The following is a 6,000-nucleotide window of genomic DNA, read 5'->3' as shown; positions in this document are numbered from 1 at the left end:
TTTTTAACCTTCATTGTTAACGTTTAAGTTCCATATATTCTCCCTTCCTCCCTCTTCACCCACTCTCATTGAGAAAACAAGCAATTCAATATAGGTCATACATGAGTAGATGTGCAAAACATTTCCATCATAGACATGTTGGGAAAAACTAACCACATTTCCCTCTGTCCTAACCTGCCCTCCATTTATTCCATTCTCTCCCTTGACCTACCTCCCTCAGTAAGGTTTGCTTCAGATTATTCTTTTTCCCAATTTGCTGTCCCTTCTGTTATCTTCCCTCTCCTACCTCCTTTCCCCCTGCCTTTCTGCAGGGGAAAGTAGATTTATATATCCAATTGAATGTATGTTATCCTGTCATTAAGGAAAATTCCATGAGAGTAAGGCTCACTTGTTTCCTTTAACCTCTCTCCTCTTCTCCTCCATTGTAAAAGCTCTTTCTTGCCTCTTTTATGTGAGATGATTTGCTACATTCTTCCTCTCCCTTTCTGTTGCTCTTAGTACATTCCACTCAACAGTAAATTTTGTTTTTAGGTATTCTCCCTTTGTATTCATCTCAACCTGTGACAACTTTCTGTATGTATATATGTATATATATGTACATATATATACAGCCATGTACATGTACATATCTACACAAATATAAGATACACATACATATATACCCATACACACCTACATACACACACACATATATATGTATATGTGTATATGCATACATATGTATATATTTATTCCCTTTACCCTTATACTGAAAAATCCTCATGAGTTTCAAGTAACATCTTTCCACATAGGAATGTAAACATTTCAACTTTAATGAGTTCCTTAAGACTTCTCTTTGTCTTTAACTTTTCATGTTTCATTTGATTCTTGTATTTGAAAGCCAAATTTTCTATTCAGCTCTGTCTTTTCAACAAGAATGCTTGGAAGTTTTCTACTTCATTGAAATTTCATTTTTTCCCTGAAGTGTTAAAGTCAGTTTTGTTGGGTACGTGATTCTTGGTTTTAATCATCTCCTTTGACCTCTGGAATATCATATTCCAAGCCCTTCAATCCCTTCACTTAGAAGGTGCTAGATTTTATGTTATCTTGATTGTATTTCCATAATACTTGAATTGATTCTTTTTGACTGCTTGCAATACTTTCTCCTTCGTCTAGGAACTCTGGAATTTGGTTACAATGTTCCTAGGAGTTTTTCTTTTGGAATCTCTTTCAGGAGGTGATCAGTGAATTCTTTCCATTTCTATTTTACCCTCTAGGTGAAGAGCATGAGGAGAGTTTTCCTTGATAATTTCTTGGAAGATGATGGGCAGGCTCTTTTTTGATCATGGATTTCAGGTAGGCCAATAATTTTTAAGTTCTCTCTTCTGGATCTGTTTTCCAAGTCAGCTGTTTTCCCCCTGAGCTATTTCACATTGCATTTTTTTTCATTCTTTTAGTTTTCTTTTATAATTTCTTGCTTTCTCATGAAGTGGTTACCTTTCATTAGCTCCATTATAATTTTTAAAGAACTATTTTGTTAATAACCCCACGGTATCCACAGACAGCAACAGCAAGATAGAATGGATGTTATATTTTTTTCAAAAGCTTTTTATGCATCTATTGAGATAATCATGTGCTTTTTGTTAGTTTTGTTTTTGATATGATCAATAATGCTAATAGTTTTCCTAATATTGAGCCAACCCTGTATTTCTGGTACAAATCCTACCTCACCATAATGTATTATTCTCGTGGTAATTTGCTGTACTTTTTTTTGCTCTTATCTTATTTAAAATTTTTGCATCTATATCATTAGAGAAATTGATCTATAATTTTTTTCTCTGTTTTGACTCTTTCTTGTTTAGGTATAAGAACCCTATTTGTATCATAAAAAGAATTTGGTAGGAGTCCTTCTTCCCCAATTTTCCCAAATAGTCTATATAGTACTGGAATTAACTGTTCTTTAAATGTTAGATGGAATTCAATTGTAAATTCATCTGGCCCTGGAGATTTTTTTCCTGGGAAGTTCCTTGATGACTTGTTCAATTTCTTTTTCTGAGCTGGAATTATTTAAGTATTAAACTTTCTCTTCTCTTAATCTGGGTAGCTTTTTTAATATTTATTCATTTCACTTAGATTGTCAAATTTATGGACATACTGTTGGACAAAATAATTTCTAATTATTCTTTTAATTAGTTCATCCTTTCATTTTTGATATTGATAATTTGCTTTTCTTCTTTGTTTTTTAATCAGATTGATCAAAAGTTTATCAGTTTTTTTGGTTTTCTCATAAAACCAACTATTAGTTTTATTTATGAGTTCGATAACTTTCTTAATTTCAATTTTATTAATCTTTTTAAAAGTTTTTCTTATTTCTAATTTGGTATTTACTTGAGGATATTCAATTTGTTCTTTTGCTTGCTTTTTCAGCTGCGTGCCCAGTTCATTGATCATCACTCTTTCTATTTTATTCATGTAGACATGCAGTGATAAAACCTTCCCCTAAGGGCATCTTAGGGGAAGCTGTTGGAGCATATCATAAGTTTTGGTACATTGTCGCATTATTGTCATTCCCTTGAATGAAGTTGTTGATTGTTTCTATGATTTGTTGTTTACCCTAACCATTCTTTAGGATTAGATTATTTTGTTAAGTCCTTTTAAAATATCATAAAATATATGCAATTCTCAAGATTAACAAGTACAATCTTCCCTTACAGTGATGTAAACGGTTTGCCAAGGTGAATTACAAGTTTTTTTTTTCCTGTTTTCATTTTTATGCCTCTCTTTAGAGTTGTATTTGAAGATCAGACTTTCTGTTGAGCTCTGGCCTTTTCCTCAGGTAGTTCTAGAAATTATTTATTGCACTGAATGTCCATATACTTGCCTGAAATATTATGTTCAATTTTGCTGGGTGTTTGAACCTTGGTCGTTGTCGTAGCTCCTTTGCCCTACAGAATGTTATGTTCCAATCCCTCTCATTTTTTAACATAGAAGCCGCAAGGTCCTATGTGATCCTGACTGTAGTTTCTCAATATTTGATTTTTTTTGGCTGCTTGCAGTATTTTCTCCTTAACTTGATAGTTCTGGTATTTGGCAACAATATTTCTTGGTGTGTTCTGTTTGGTATCTCTTTCACCAGGCGAATGGTGAATTCTTTCAGTGACTATTTCCCCCCCTGTATCTAGGATGTCAGGGCAGTTTTCTTTGAAGATTTCTTGAAAAATATTGTCCAAGTCTTTTCTCATCATGACTTTCTGGTAGACCAATAATTCTTAGATGTTTCTCTACTGGATCTGTTTTCCAGGTCAGTGATTTTTTCAATGAGATATTTTACATGTTCTGCTTTTCTTGTCATTCTCAAGACTCTGTTTGACTGATTGTTGATGTCTCATAGGGTTTTTAGCATCTACTTGCCCAATTCTAATTTTTACCAGATTATTTTCTTCAGTTAACTTTTGTACCTCCTTTTCCATTTGTCCAATTGTTTCTTTTAAGGAGTTACTTTCACCAGCTACATTTTGTATTTCCTTATCCATTTGCTGAAATTTCATTTTAAATTCTTCTGTGAATTTTTTTCATATTTTATAAATCATTTGCCAATTTTCTTCTATCTCTCTAATTTGACTTTTAAAATATTTCTTGGTTTCTTCCAAAAATACTCTTTTGCTTTTTTACCAATTCATATTCCCTTCTGAATTTTCAGAGTTGAGTGTAATCTCAATGCTGTCTGTTTCCCAATTTGTGTTTTGTTCTTTAGCATTGTAGTAAGATTCTACTGTCTTTTCTTTTCTAGTTTGCTTCTTACTTGTGATGATTGCCTTTTCTCTGGGTTTTAAAGTGGTTCTCAGCTTCTCAGGCATAGGGGGCTCTGTCCCACATTTCTTGTGCTGATAATTTAAGGCTGTGTGTGCTGTAGCATCTGGTTCTTTTAGCTAGAAGCTAAAATGCTGCAGATTACTTGGTGCTGAGCTGGGTGGTGTGCCAAGGCAGGGGTCAGGTGAAGTTTTTCTGAATTTCCCTGGAGTTACCCTGAAAGTTACTGCATGAGGTGTGGGGGAGGGGTGATCTTCTCATGGGAGGTCTCCTCTGCTGAGTTGGTGAACCACCATCTGAAGTGGTGCCTTTTTGATTCCCCTGACTCTGCTAAAGCATGCCTGGGTTCCTGGTGTTTGGGATTCATCCCTTTGGGGCTCAACATCTCTTCCTGGTTTGCTGAGGTGAAGTTGTCTAGAACTGCTCTATTCCTGCACTGGTCCCCTTCAGCCACAGCAAGAAGGTCTTTCCTTAATGATTTTCCTAGGTTCTCAAGCCAAGAGACTGTTTACCACTTTGGCTAATCCCACTCTTCCAGGATTTTTCCTGGTCAAATATTCTCTGTGTTTTTCAAGGTAAACAATGAGGGGGGGGGGAAGGGAGGAGAAAGAGCAGTTACAAATGACTCCACCATCTTGGCTCCCAGATGTTCAGGTGGGTGACTTACAAACATTTAATCTGTGGGTTGATATCCTAGGAGTATCTGCTACTCTTACCAGGGGCTCTGTGCTTCTTTCTCACCCAATTCAACTGGACTCCCATCCTGTGCTGATATTCCTGAGAATCCATACTGCTGCTTCTAATTCACCCTGCCCTGGTGGTTCCTGCTCAGCTTCGCTATGATGGGATCTGTGCTGGTACAGCCTTTGCACTCTGTGCTTCCCAGGTTCCATGTAACAGATGCTTCCCATTGACTTTCTGGGCTGTTCTGGGTTGGAAATCTGCCACTCTCTGTCTCCTACTGGATTCTGAAACTCTAAAATTGGTTCATTTTATCTTTTTAGATGTATTTGAGGGCATTTGTGGCAGAGCTTAGGTGAATCCATGTTCTCATTATGCCATCTTGACTCCGCATTCTGAAGTTTCTCTATGTTACTCTTCTTCAAAGGAAAGGGGAAGGTATGACTGGAACTGAGCATGTTCAAGAGTTAGAAGATAGCAAAGGCTAGTAGATTGACTTACACACATTAGATATTTAATAAATATGTACTGAATTGAATCAAAATGAATTGAAGTTAAAGGTAACCCAGATGGATTATATTGAAGAAGAATATTGTTGACATGACAGTATGACTGTGGTGAATATTTTAGAGTTCTAAATGGGGAAAGTGTAGGGGGATTTTTTGCCTACCTATGTAGCCCTCTAATTTCACAGATCTACCATGTTTTCAACTGTCCCCTACATTTTGAGCCAATATGACCTCTAAGCTGAAGGAACATAAGAAATCATGTCCCTTTCCATTGTGGACAATGCTTTGATTCAGGCTTGCTCTTGGAGAAGTTCCCTTTGCAGTGAATTGAACCTTGCCTTGTTCTGCTCTGATTAAATCCCTATTTGTTATGTAGTAAACAAAATTAATGTCATATATTTACCCATCTCTTTTCATTTAATTAAATTCAAAGCAGTACAGTATTACAGAATGTTGTTTATTGATACACAGTGCTTCTCAGAAAGTTATTCAGATGCATAATCATAATACATACTCCTCTTCTTGGACTCCAGTGTATTAATGGCTCCACATCTCCTGGAGACTAAATAAACATAGATTGATGATGGATAATATATTGATGTCATTCACACTGATAAAAATCATATTGGTTTTGATACTGAATGATTTCACAGTGCCAAAGACTTTGGTATCAAGGATTTTCTTTTTTGAATGTTCAGTAGCTGCAATTTTATCATCTGCAAGAAAGTTATGAAACCACATCTCCACAGGGTTTCCTTTTCATGATCATGGTTACAGGCACTGGTCTAGAACAATGGATCTTCCAAAGATTCTTGCATTGTCTTGTGTTGTCTCTATCCAGATGCAAGGGGAGATAGTGATCAAAGTGCTGGTATTAGTTTGATTTCCTGTCTTTTTCTCTAGGTGTAATGCTGTTTCATCTAGGTTAATTTGCTTGCTATGTGGAAGAAAATGTTTGAAAGACTGTGGGGATAGGTAGCCACACTGTCACAGAAGTAGTTTCCCAAAATGAGGGCCAGGA

Source organism: Notamacropus eugenii, chromosome 7, assembly GCF_028372415.1.
Source record: "Notamacropus eugenii isolate mMacEug1 chromosome 7, mMacEug1.pri_v2, whole genome shotgun sequence".
In the NCBI taxonomy this organism is placed as follows: domain Eukaryota; kingdom Metazoa; phylum Chordata; class Mammalia; order Diprotodontia; family Macropodidae; genus Notamacropus; species Notamacropus eugenii.
The sequence above is the reverse complement of the archived record's forward strand: the minus strand, read 5'-3'. Positions refer to the sequence as shown.